Source organism: Nomascus leucogenys, chromosome 2 (assembly GCF_006542625.1).
Source record: "Nomascus leucogenys isolate Asia chromosome 2, Asia_NLE_v1, whole genome shotgun sequence".
In the NCBI taxonomy this organism is placed as follows: Eukaryota; Metazoa; Chordata; class Mammalia; order Primates; family Hylobatidae; genus Nomascus; species Nomascus leucogenys.
Genome location: NC_044382.1, coordinates 71494512 through 71509253, shown reverse-complemented (window position 1 = coordinate 71509253; position 14742 = coordinate 71494512). Strand labels below are relative to the sequence as shown.

At 42.4% G+C, this 14742-nt stretch overlaps 1 pseudogene; it reads left to right on the top strand.

The window, feature by feature from the left end:
* The first annotated feature begins 2864 nt into the window (after nucleotides 1–2864).
* On the top strand, nucleotides 2865–10107 carry LOC100585825 (annotated as a pseudogene).
* The last annotated feature ends 4635 nt before the right edge of the window (nucleotides 10108–14742 follow it).

The window sequence follows — 14742 nt, the reverse complement described above, 5'->3', positions numbered from 1 at the left end:
ATAGCCTGCGATTGTGTCAGGGAGGTCTCTCCCATTCGGAGAGTCACAGGTGGCTGGTTAGAGGGGATGGAGGTAGCAGGTAATGCCAATCAAGTAACCAGGGAGTCACTGCTTCAAGAACAGTAGGAAACAGGGCCTGCCCTTGGGGACTTAACAACTTTGCCATTCATATTCAGTCACCACCCATTCATGAATTCAGCAAACACGGATTGAGTGCCACTATGAGGCAGGCACTGTACTAGGTGCTGGGATACAGAAGTGAAAACGCCAGATGATTTCCCACTCCCATGGAGCTTCTATTATGGGGCCAGAGACAGACAGCATACATGAAAAAAACTAACAGGATAATTATAGAAAGTGAGAAGTGTGTTATGAAGTGAAATAAAAGAGGGGCAGCTCTACAGGGCCCCTCCAACTCCAAGTTCCCAGTGGGATCAGTGGAGGCTTTCACTGTGATGCATCTCAGCTTAACTCTTCCCTCTGCTTGGTTCTGCTTCCTTCACTCCCCCATAGGTGCTAATCCTAAGGGCAGTCCCTAGAGAGTTCCTGCAAATAGCTCCCTAACTCAGAGTATGGGTTCCAGAGAATCCAACCTAAGGCAGTGAGTGATGGAAGGAGAACCACTTCATACAGTGTTGATAGTGAAGGCCTTTCAGAAAGAGCGATGTTGGGGCCTGAATGATGGGGAGGACCAAGCTTTGAGAATATACCTGGAGAAAGTGTCTCAGGAATAGGGGATGACTGTGAGATGGAAACAAGCTTGGTGTATTAAAGGAATAGAAAGATGGCCCGTGCAGTTCAAGCACAGTGACGCTTGAGGAAAGAGGAGTGAAAGGATAGAGGACAGCAGGGCCAGGTCTTGCAGGGACCCACAGGCTGCAGTGAGGAGTTTGCATTTTATTCTAAGGGGGTGAGAAGTCATTGGAGAGGGTCAAGCACAGGAATGAAAGGATCCAATTTACATTTTAAAAAGATTGCTCTGGCTACTGTGAATTCAATTTCATCAGGAAGACAAGACTAACTGACTTGGAAAATTAGAGAATAACCCCAAAGCTATATAATTCTGTACCTATAAAGGGCACTGAATAAGGCTCATTGGCACGGGTATATCTCATATTCATTGAATATATACTTAGCAAATGTAATAGTTGAACACCTGTTATATGCCAGATACTGTGCCAGGCTCTGGGATACAGCAAATAAATGAGATAAATAATACCCTGAACCCTCATGGAGCTTGAATTCATAGTGGGAGGACTGTAATAATAAAGTGCTCAGTTGGGTTGCATAGACTTAAAGCAAGTCATTGGAAATGAAATAAAAGGGAAGGGCTTTCTGAAGAAGATGGGACTTGGAACAGGTGGGGAAATATGTAGGAAGCAGCCATTGTAGATAGAAAAAACTCCAAGAAAAATACCAGGGTAGCAGTGGTGAGCATGGTCAAACAGTGTCAATAATTACCATCTATTGAGTACCTGCTATGTGACAGATATCATGCTGAGAATTTTGCATCTTAAAAGATGCAAAATTGTGTAATCTTCAGAGATATCACATAAGGCAAGCATTATTTTTCTCTCATTTTATAGATGATGAAACTGAGGCTCACAGAAATATCTTATTCAATATCACATATCTAGAAAGAGGGGGATCTGGATTTCCTCCCATGCCTGTCTGACTCAGAAACTGAATCCTATGCCCTGAATCCCTGCACTACAGTGATGTTCCAATAGGGGGGGTGCACCATGGAGAGCATCTTGATTGGCCAGAAGTGGTCCCTAGCTGTCTAACCAAGTCTTCTACCATTTCCCAGGACAAGTTCTGTGCCAAGACTTGCACGTCTGCTGTTATGTGGACACAGCTCTTGGTTCTTCACTTTTCTGCCGATGACTTTCTTCGCCATCTCTTTCCTATGTCTCATTTGGCAGACATTGCTAAATGGTCACCAATATCAGGTTCTGGTTTTTATGACACATGGTTTAATATATTTCTTAACATCCCTTACAGTTATATGTGGCAGATGACTGAATTCTGGCCAATGGAGCATGAGTGGAAGCTCGTGTATGGCATTTCCAGGTCTGGTCCTTAAAAATCTCCTACTTATGCTTCTTTCCCCTCCTGTCCATCTTGGAAGACATTCAATGAAGATGTCAGAGCCACTCTTAGTCTGTGTCTTTGAGTAACTGTGTGGGGAAGGGACCACTCACCAACCTGGACCTACCTTGGGCTATTGTGTGAGAAAGAGATAAAATCTATTGTTTCGAACCATTACACGACTGGGTCTGTTTGTTACTGCAGCCCAGCCTACACTAACTCATACATCTACTTCCTGTCATGACTCCTGAGGACCTAACTCTCCTTTAAAATATCATTTCAGCCTTTGTTTAGGATTTCTGGAAGGGAAAATGGTAATTTGGACCATTGCAAAAAATTTAGCTAAACCAAGGAGTCTATAGACAAAAATCAAAGAGTGAGTGGATGAAAACTTCATGTTTTCTGTAGTTATAGTGATAATATGATAAGTGACAGAATTTTTAAAAAGCGAGAAATAGAGAGAAAGAATCATTCCACCCACTCCGGAAGGCATTGCGGTGTGCGGCAGCAATGGCAGAGGTGAAGGGATCTTGTGGTAGCTCCTCATGGGTTTTTGTCTTGAAGGTTTCCTTCTCTGCCTTAACTTTGTGTTCAACCAGGAGTAAAAGCAGAGATGGTGGGGGCAAGAAAGAGAAGTTGAGAGGGCATCGCCCTGTGCGATGTCAGATTGGGGCAGGTGTGTGGGGAACAGCTCTCTTGCAATTAGCTCAGGAGTATGAGCCTCCCTAATGACTGTATGAGTTCTGGACACTTCAGGAGTCCTCAGCCATGACATGGTTGATATGGATCAATTCATAAACAACTTGGAGGTGCAACTTAATTCAGAAGGTGGCTCAATGCAGGTATTCAAGCCCATCACTGGCCCTGCTCAGAGATCCCCCTGAGATAGAAGCAGAAATAATGTGACTTCTCCACCATTCCTGGATGCCAACCCCATGGAGAACCCAGCATTGTTTAATGACCTCAAGTTTGAGCCCCAGAAGAACTTTTGGCGAGTGAATTTCAGCCCGTCCCCAGTGGAACAAGTTGACTTCTCCTCTCACAAGCCTAAGGCTCCTCTCCACCCTATTAGCATGCTGCAAGCTCCAGGACATCCTCCCAAGCCACAGTCTGCTCCCCAGACCCTTGTGGTGTTCACTTCAACATCAGCAAACATTCCTGCTATTCTGACCACAGGATTTGTCCTGACTCCCTCTCAGGACACTGGTGGCTAGCAGATCTTACATGTCATTCACAGCATCCCCTCAGTCTGTCTTCCAAGTAAGATGGGTGACCTGAATGCCATCCCAGTGGTGGTGCAATCTCTGCCCATGGTGTATACTACTTTGCCTGCAAATGAGGGCCCTGCACCCATCAGAGTCCCACTCATTGGAGGAGATGGTACAAATGCTGGATCAGTGAAAGTTGACCCCACTTCCATGTCTCTACTGGAGATTCCAAGTGACAGTGAGGGGAGTGCAATTAAAAATGGATCCCCAGGGGGTGGAGCCGAGATGGCCGAATAGGAACAGCTCCGGGCTACAGCTCCCAGGGTGAGCGACACAGAAGACGTGTGATTTCTGCATTTCCATTTGAGGTACCAAGTTCATCTCACTAGGAAGTGCTAAACAGTGGGTGCAGGACAGTCGGTGCAGAGCACTGTGCATGAGCTGAAGCAGGGCGAGGCATTGCCTCACTCGGGAAGCGCAAGGGGTCAGGGAGTTCCCTTTCCTAGTCAAAGAAACGGGTAACAGATGGCACCTGGAAAATCGGGTCAGTCCCCCCAATACTGCGCTTTTCCAACGGGCTCGGAAAACAGCACACCAGGAGATTGTGTCCCGCACCTGGCTCGGAGGGTCCTATGCCCACGGAGTCTCGCTGATTGCTAGCACAGCAGTCTGAGATCAAACTGCAAGGTGGCAGCGAGGCTTGGGGAGGGGCGCCTGCCATTGCCCAGGCTTGCTTAGGTAAACAAAGTAGCCAGGAAGCTTGAACTGGGTGGAGCCCACCACAGCTCAAGGAGGCCTGCCTGCCTCTGTAGGCTCCACCTCTGGGGGCAGGGTATAGACAAACAAAAAGTCAGCAGGAACCTCTGCAGACTTAAATGTCCCTGTCTGACAGCTTTGAAGAGAGTAGTGGTTCTCCCAGCACACAGCTGGAGATCTGAGAACGGGCAGACTGCCTCCTAAAGTGGGTCCCTGACCCCCGAGCAGCCTAACTGGGAGGCACTCCCCAGTAGGGACAGACTGACACCTCACTCGGACAGGTACTCCTCTGAGACAAAACTTCCAGAGGAACTATCAGACAGCTGAATTTGTGGTCTCACAAAAATCCACTGTTCTGCAGCCACCGCTGCTGACACCCAGCCAAACAGGGTCTGGCGTGGACCTCTAGCAAACTCCAACAGACCTGCAGCTGAGGGTTGTGTCTGGTAGAAGGAAAACTAACAAACAGAAAGGACATCCACACCAAAAACCTATCTGTACATCACCATCATCAAAGACCAAAAGTAGATAAAACCACAAAGATGGGGAAAAAACAGAGCAGAAAAACTGGAAACTCTAAAAAGCAGAGCACCTCTCCTCCTCCAAAGGAACGCAGTTCCTCACCAGCAACGGAACAAAGCTGGATGGAGAATGACTTTGACGAGTTGAGAGAAGAAGGCTTCAGATGATCAAACTACTCTGAGCTACGGGAGAAAATTCAAAACAATAACAAAGAAGTTAAAAACTTTGAAAAAAAATTAGATGAATAGATAACTAGAATAACCAATGCAGAGAAGGGCTTAAAGGAGCTGATGGAACTGAAAGCCAAGTTTCAAGAACTACGGGAAGATTGCAGAAGGCTTGGTAGCTGATGTGATCAACTGGAAGAAAGGGTATCAGTGATGGAAGATGAAATGAATGAAATGAAGTGAGAAGGGGAGTTTAGAGAAAAAAGAATAAAAAGAAATGAACAAAGCCTCCAAGAAATATGGGACTATGTGAAAAGACCAAACCTACATCTGATTGGTGTACCTGAAAGTGACAGGGAGAATGGAACCAAGTTGGAAAACACTCTGCAAGATATTATCCAGGAGAACTTCCCCAATCTAGCAAGGCAGGCCAACATTCAGATTCAGGAAATACAGAGAATGCCACAAAGATACTCCTCGAGAAGAGCAACTCCAAGATACATAATTGTCAGATTCACCAAAGTTGAAATGAAGGAAAAAATGTTAAGTGCAGCCAGAGAGAAAGGTCGGGTTACCCACAAAGGGAAGCCCATCAGACTAACAGCTGATCTCAGCAGAAACTCTACAAGCCAGAAGAGAGTGGGGGCTGATATTCAACATTCTTAAAGAAAAGAATTTTCAACCCAGAATTTCATATCCAGCCAAACTAAGCTTCATAAGTGAAGGAGAAATAAAATCCTTTACAGACAAGCAAATGCTGAGAGATTTTGTCCCCGCCAGGCCTGCCCTAAAAGAGCTCCTGAAGGAAGCACTAAACATGGAAAGGAACAACCGGTACCAGCCACTGCAAAATCATGCCAAATTGTAAAGGTCATCGAGGCTAGGAAGAAACTGCATCAACTAACGAGCAAAATAACCAGCTAACATCATAATGACAGGATCAAATTGACACATAACAATATTAACTTTAAATGTAAAGGGACTAAATGCTCCAATTAAAAGACACAGACTGGCAAATTGGATAAAGAGTCAGGACCCATCAGTGAGCTGTATTCAGGAAATCCATCTCACGTGCAGAGACACACATAGGCTCAAAATAAAAGGGTGGAGGAAGATCTACCAAGCAAATGGAAAACAAAAAAAGGCAGGGATTGCAATCCTAGTCTCTGATAAAACAGACTTTAAACCAACAAAGATCAAAAGAGACAAAGAAGGCCATTACCTAATGGTAAAGGGATCAATTCAACAAGAAGAGCTAATTATCCTAAATATATATGCACCCAATACAGGAGCACCCAGATTCATAAAGCAAGTCCTGAGTGACCTACAAAGAGACTTAGACTCCCACACAATAATAATGGGAGACTTTAACACCTCACTGTCAACATTAGACAGATCGACGAGACAGAATGTTAAGAGGGATACCCAGGAATTGAACTCAGCCCTGCACCAAGCTGACCTAATAGACATCTACAGAACTCTCCACCCAAAATCAACAGAATATACATTTTTTTCAGCATCGCACCACACCTATTCCAAAATTGACCAGATAGTTTGAAGTAAAGCTCTCCTCAGCAAATGTAAAAGAACAGAAATTATAACAAACTGTCTCTCAGACCACAGTGCAATCAAACTAGAACTCAGGATTAAGAAACTGACTCAAAACCACTCAACTACATGGAAACTGAACAACCTGCTCCTGAATGACTACCGGGTGCATAAGGAAATGAAGGCAGAAATAAAGATATTCTTTGAAACCAATGAGAACAAAGACACAACATACCAGAATCTCTGGGACACATTCAAAGCAGTGTGTAGAGGGAAATTTATAGCACTAAATGCCCACAAGAGAAAGCAGGAAAGATCCAAAATTGACTCCCTAACATCACAATTAAAAGAACTAGAAAAGCAAGAGCAAACACATTCAAAAGCTAGCAGAAGGCTAGAAATAACTAAAATCAGAGCAGAACTGAAGGAAATAGAGACACAAAAAACCCTTCAAAAAATTAATGAATCCAGGATCTGGTTTTTTGAAAAAATCAACAAAATTGATAGACCACTAGCAAGATTAATAAAGAAGAAAAGAGAGAAGAATCAAATAGATGCAATAAAAAATGAAAAAGGGCATATCACCACCAATCCCACAGAAATACAATCCACCATCAGAGAATACTACAAACACCTCTACACAAATAAACCAGAAAATCTAGAAGAAATGGATAAATTCCTCGACAAATACACCCTCCCATGACTAAACCAGGAAGAAGTTGAATCTCTGAATAGACCAATAACAGGTTCTGAAATTGTGGCAAGAATCAATAGCTTACCAACCAAAAAGAGTCCAGGACCTGATGGATTCACAGCCGAATTCTACCAGAGGTACAAGGAGGAAATGGTACCATTCCTTCTGAAACTATTTCAATCGATAGAAAAAGAGGGAATCCTCCCTAACACATTTTATGAGGCCAGCATCGTCCTGATACCAAAGCCTGGCAGAGACACAACCAAAAAAGAGAATTTCAGACCAATATCCTTGATGAACATTGATGCAAAAATCCTCAATAAAATACTGGCAAACTGAATCCAGCGGCACATCAAAAAGCTTATACAGCATGATCAAGTGGGCTTCATCCCTGGGATGCAAGGCTGGTTCAACATACGCAAATCAATAAATGTAATCCAGCATATAAACAGAACCAAAGACAAAAACCACATGATTATCTCAATAGATGCAGAAAAGGCCTTTGACAAAATTCAACAACCATTCATGCTAAAAACTCTCAATAAATTAGGTATTGATGGGACGTATCTCAAAATAATAAGAGCTATCTATGACAAACCCACAGCCAATATCATACTGAATGGGCAAAAACTGGAAGCACTCCCTTTGAAAACTGGCACAAGACAGGGATGCCCTCTCTCAACACTCCTATTCAACATAGTATTGGAAGTTCTGGCCAGGGCAATCAGGCAGGAGAAGGAAATAAAGGGTATTCAATTATGAAAAGAGGAAGTCAAATTGTCCCTGTTTGCAGATGACATGATTGTATATCTAGAAAACCCCATTGTCTCAGCCCAAAATCTCCTTAAGCTAATTAGCAACTTCAGCAAAGTCTCAGGATACAAAATCAACGTACAAAAAATAACAAGCATTCTTGTACACCAATCACAGACAAACAGAGAGCCAAATTATGAGTGAACTCCCATTCACAATTGCTTCAAAGAGAATAAAATACCTAGGAATCCAACCTACAAGGGATGTGAAGGACCTCTTCAAGGAGAACTACAAACCACTGCTCAATGAAATAAAAGAGGATACAAACAAATGGAAGAACATTCCATGCTCATGGGTTGGAAGAATCAATACCATGAAAATGGCCATACTGCCCAAGGTAATTTATAGATTCAATGCCATCCCCATCAAGCTACCAATGACTTTCTTCACAGAATTGGAAAAAACTACTTTAAAGTTCATATGGAACCAAAAAAGAGCCAGCATCGCCAAGTCAATCCTAAGCCAAAAGAACAAAGCTGGAGGCATCAGTCTACCTGACTTCAAACTATACTAGAAGCCTACAGTAACCAAAACAGCATGGTACTGGTACCAAAACAGAGACATAGACCAATGGAACAGAACAAAGCCCTCAGAAATAATGCCGCATATCTACAACTATCTGATCTTTGACAAACCTGAGAAAAACAGGAAATGGGGAAAGGATTCCCTATTTAATAAATGGTGCTGGGAAAACTGGCTAGCCATATGTAGAAAGCTGAAACTGGATCCCTTCCTTACACCTTATACAAAAATTAATTCAAGATGGATTAAAGACTTACATGTTAGACCTAAAACCATTAAAATCCTACAAGAAAACCTAGGCAATACCATTCAGGACATAGGCGTGGGCAAGGACTTCATGTCTAAAACACCAAAAGCAATGGCAACAAAAGCCAAAATTGACAAATGGGATCTAATTAAACTAAAGAGCTTCTGCACAGCAAAAGAAACTACCATCAGAGTGAACAGGCAACCTACAAAATGGGAGAAAGTTTTCACAACCTACTCATCTGACAAAGGGCTAATATCCAGAATCTATAATGAACTCAAACAAATTTACAAGAAAAAAACAAACAACCCCATCAAAAAGTGGGCAAAGGACATGAACAGACACTTCTCAAAAGAGGAAATTTGTGCAGCCAAAAAACACATGCAAAAATGCTCATCATCACTGGCCACCAGAGAAATGCAAATCAAAGCCACAATGAGATACCATCTCACACCAGTTAGAATGGCCATCATAAAAAGTCAGGAAACAACAGGTGCTGGAGAGGATGTGGAGAGATAGGAACACTTTTACACTGTTGGTGGGACTGTAAACTAGTTCAACCATTGTGGAAGTCAGTGTTGTGATTCCTCAGGGATCTAGAACTAGAAATACCATTTGACCCAGCCATCCCATTACTGGGTATATACCCAAAGGACTATAAATCATGCTGCTATAAAGACACATGCACACGTATGTTTATTGCGGCACTATTCACAGTGGCAAAGACTTGGAACCAACCCAGATGTCCAACAACGATAGACTGGATTAAGAAAATGTGGCACCTATACACCATGGAATACTATGCAGCCATAAAAAATGATGAGTTCATGTCCTTTGTAGGGACATGGATGAAACTGGAAAACATCATTCTCAGTAAACTATCGCAAGGACAAAAAACCAAACACCGCATGTTCTCACTCATAAGTGGGAATTGAACAATGAGAACTCATGGACACAGGAAGGGGAACATCACACTCCAGGGACTGCTGTGGGGTGGGGGGAGGGGGGAGGGACAGCATTAGGAGATATACCTAATGCTAAATGACGAGTTAATGGGTGTAGCAAACCAACATGGCACATGGATACTTATGTAACAAACCTGCACATTGTGCACATGTACCCTAAAACCTCAAGTATAATAATAAAAGTAAAATAAAATAAAATAAAATAAAAAGAGTGGATCCTCAGCCTCATAGAGTCTGCAGGGACTAAAGCAAGAACCAGCAGCAATGGGCCAAGTGCAGGGAGGAGTCGCTTGACTTGAGAAGAAGACTGATGCACCAGTGTGACTTTGCAGGATGCAGCAAAGTGTACTCCAAAAGCTCTCACCTGAAAGCTCACCACGGAATTCATATAGGAGAGAAGACTTATAAATGCACGTGGGATGGCTGCTCCTGGAAATTCGCTCACTCAGATGAGCTCACTAGCTCTTTCCTCGAGCACACAGGCATCAAGCCTTTCTGCTGCACGGACGGCAACTGCAGCTTTTCTGGTTCTGACCAGCTGTCCCTGCACCACTGTCGCCATGACACTATGTGAGCTGCACAGGTCGCACTAGAGAAGCTGCACTGGTATCTTTCCTGTTTGTGTGTTGAGGTTAGGACCACTTTTTTCTCTTTGACTTCAAGTTGCATCTGGAATGGAGTTGAAGCAGCCCACTGAGCCAAGTTGAGGAGACTGGAGGAAAACATAGCTGGTCTCCCGTGGGGCTCTTCATATTCCACCTTCGCCTCTCCACTGTCCAGACCTGGTTTTTTCAACCTCCACATGGATTGAATTCCAGTGTGACACCTATGGCTGCCCTCCCATTCCCCCTGCCCTGAAATAGGACATTTTTCCTGAAGTAACAGGAATCAAATTCAAGGCTGTGGACAAACATACACTGCTTTTTTCTTTCCTATTTTTCTCTTGTTTCCTAGAACGCTTATCCATATGCTTCCAAATAAGTACCTAAAGGTGGTTTGATAGTGTCCTAAATCACTTTTTTCGAGTTCCTAGATGGAAGGAGTGTAACAATGTAATTGACTGTTAAGATTTACAGGGATTCGATTCCTGAGTAGGAGGCACATTCCCAGTGAATAAGCTGAGTCCCATACCAAACTCAAAGGTTTGAATAAATCGAATCTTATTTCTTCTTAAAGTTTCGTATTCAAAAAAAAGAGGGAGAAATAGGGATAGAGAAAGAAGAGATCTGAGAAATAAAAAGAAGAGGAACTAGAAATATGAGAGTACAGATAGGAAAGAAGAGAAAATAAAGGAAAGAGAGGAAACAAGATAGAAGATACAGAGAAGAAAAAGCATATGTAAAAAAGGACTGAAGGAGCAAAATTAAAATTGAGTCACTCCACAGTTCTGAGAAGATAAGGCTCTCCTAGCACGACCTCCCAGGAACCCATCACACCCAGCCTCTGAGGTAAAAAGATGTTTCTTTCGTGGTCTAGGACCAGGTGTATTAGGCCTACTGTCCTGCTATCTTGCACACCTGCAAAGCATCTGGATATGGCATTGTGATCAGCGGCCTGGGATTAGGTCCCAATCAAACTCAAGAAAATTGTGCTTCCTCCTAGCAGGTATAAAAGAAGAGGGATAAAGGTTATATCAACAGGGGACAACCTCAGTTTCAGTAACTTTATATTTAGATTGCAGTGACTGGGAGTTAATTAGTCTTGGTTTTTTTTTTTTCACTCTCCACTCCCCATCTTTTTCTTGACTAATTAGTTGGAAAATGGGTTCTAAAGAAAAGCAGAATGATCCTCGGGATTGGTAATGGGGTGATGGTAATGGGGTAGTTAGGAAGAAAGCCCCCTCAAAGCGCTTTGGCTCTAACAGGTCTTTTAAGAAGTCAGTATGTTTGTCAGGACTACAGACAGCTCCAGGCCTGCCAGTGGGAAGGCCATTGAGGAAGCAGAGAAGGTGGCTTTAATAAAGGAGCCCTGGAAACTCCTGGATAGCGGGCGCCTGCCACCTTATTTAATTATGCAATGATCAGCAACCTTTACATTTTAATTCGGAGTTACCGTAATGAAGCCATCCTGCTTCTACTTGGGGCAGGCCTGCTCATTCTTCCGTTGCTCCGGAAGGGTCTTCAGCACTAATTGGCTGTTTAGTAGCTGGATCTTGACAGTACGAGGTAGGTAGCGATCCCCTTGCTTTCCTTCTAATGCATTCTCTGGTCTCTCTGCCCTCCTCTTCTTTGATTTGCCTAATTAGTGCTAATAATTTAAAAGCTGCATGGCCCTCTTTTGATCCTGCTGTCGATGGCAGACAGAGCCATTCCATTAGCAGATATTAAATAGTGCTAATATGTGGTGACACACGGTTGGAACTGGTTCGCACACAGTTCCAGCCTGGGACCACAGGGCTGCCTTACACACACACACACACACACTTCATTCACTTTATTCCTAGAGAAAAGTCATTGCAGGCAGTAGCAGCCTTAAAGCACTGTGTCTTAATAACTGTTTGAGGCCCCCTTTATCATGGGCTGGCATTGAAAAACCGCACGATTTATTTCACATTTCAGGGTTTTAATGATTAATTCATGAATGTATCTGCAAGAATGCCAAGGTCTCCAAAATAATGAAAGCCTTTTTTTCCCCTAAAGTTGTTTGTTTTCATTTCAAATCAAAGCAATCGGTCTTGAGCATTCATTTCTCTCTCCCTTCACTCCCTTCACCCGGAAAAAAAAAAAAAAACTACTGCTCATTTCACTGGGGTCTTGATAACATTTTGACAAGTAATAGAATTCATTTACATTTATCAAAATAAATAGATAACTCTTCCATCTTCTCTCTGTTTAGCTGACACGGACAGGTCTTTCACCTCCAGCAGGCATCAATAAACTCGAGGTCATGTGCAATGATCCAGCCTGTGTGTTCCCAAATATTCTGAAACTTTTGTTGAAATGTAAAGAGGTGCTCAGACTGAGAGACTTTGGATGCTCTTTCAGAAGGACCCTTCCCAGGTCCTGGGAAAGCAGACATTGTAGCTGTCAGTCTGGCCTGGACTCGTAAATCATAAACCATATCTTACTTATTTAAAAGCAGTAGGATGCCATGGTTAATAATGTTGGTTCTATAATGGGATTAGTTAAGTATTAATCATAGCTTTATCATTTTCCCATCAAGTGTGTGACTTTAGGCAACTCAATCGTAATAGTAACAGCTACATTATAGAGTTGTTATCAGGATTAAAAGAAGTAATACATGTAAAAGGCTCAGCACTGCAACTGATCATAGTAAGTGCTCAAAAAAAGTCAGGGATAATGATGATGATGGTGATTGAATAGCCTTGGTCATTGCACACTGGGCAAGAGCAAACAAACTCCTTGGACCTGGGCCTCTGCACAATGGTCTAGATGAGAGGGTTGGTGACTGTGAGAAATGACATTTAGAACCTGTGGGGTTACCAATAACTTTCTCTTTGGGCTCCTATTTGCTTTATGCTTTTAAAATTGTCATTCATTTATTGGTAAACTAACAGCCACACTGCATAAAGTTCAAATGGCACAAAAGGGGATGCAGTGAAAATTCAGTTTCTTTCCCATTTTGTTCTTTCCTAGAGATGGTCCTTATTATATTGATCTTGTGTATCCTCCCAGCGATATTAAATACAGATGCAAGACATGAGGACCATATTCTGCTTACAGTTTTTTCTTAAAAAACTTGTGGCATGTACACCGATCCCACAGAAATACAAGCTACCATCAGAGAACACTATAAACACCTCTACGCAAATAAACTAGAAAATATAGAAGAAATGGATAAATTCCTGGACACATACACCCTCCCAAAACTAAACCAGGAAGAAGTTGAATCTCTTAATAGACCAATAACAGGCTCTGAAATGAGGCAATAATTAATAGCCTACCAACCAAAAAAAGTCCAGGACCAGACAGATTCACAGCCAAATTCTATCAGAGGTACAAAGAGGAGCTGGTACCATTCCTTCTGGAACTATTCTGATCAATAGAAAAAGAGGGTATCCTCCCTAACTCATTTTATGAGGCCAACATCATCCTGATACGAAAGCCTGGTAGAAACACAACAAAAAAAGAGAATTTTAGACCAATATCCCTGATGAACATCGATGTGAAAATCCTCAGTAAAATACTGGCAAACCGAATCCAGCAGCACATCAAAAAGCTTATCCACCATGATCAAGTCGGCTACATCCCTGGGATGCAGGGCTGGTTAAACATATGCACATCAATATACGTAATCCAGAAACAAAGACAAAAACCACATGATTATCTCAACAGATGCAGAAAAGGCCTTTGACAAAATTCAACAGCCCTTCATGGTAAAAACTCTCAATAAACTAGGTATTGATGGAACGTATCTTAAAATAATAAGAGCTATTTATGACAAACCCATAGCCAATATCATATTGAGTGGGCAAAAACTGGAAGTCTTCCCTTTGAAAACAGACACAAGACAGGGATGCCCTCTCTCACCACTCCTAATCGACGTAGTGTTGGAAGTTCTGGCCAGGGCAATAAGGCAAGAGAAAGAAATAAAGGGTATTCAGTTAGGAAAAGAGGAAGTCAAATTGTCCCTGTTTGCAGATGACATGATTATATATTTAGAAAACCCCATCATCTCAGCCCCAAATCTCCTTAAGCTGATAAGCAACTTCTGCAAAGTCTAGGATAAAAAATCAGTGTGCAAAAATCACAAGCATTCCTCTACACCAATAACAGACAAACAGAGAGCCAAATCATGAGTGAACTCTCATTCACAATTGCTACAAAGAGAATAAAATACCTAGGAATCCAACTTACAAGGGATGAGAAGGATCTCTTCAAGGAGAACAACAAACCACTGCTCAAAGAAATAAAAGAGGAGACAAACAAATGGAAGAATATTCCATGCTCATGGATAGGAAGAATCAATATTATGAAAATGGCCATACTGCCCAAGGTAATTTATAGATTCAGTGCCATCCCCATCAAGCTACCAATGACTTTCTTCACAGAATTGGACAAAACTACTTTAAAGTTCATATGGAACCCAAAAAGAGCCCACATAGCCAAGACAATCCTAAGCCAAAAGAACAAAGCTGGAGGCATCACGCTACCTGACTTCAAACTATACTACAAGCCTACAGTAACCAAAACAGCATGGCACTGGTACCAAAACAGAGATATAGACCAATGGAACAGAACAGAGGCTT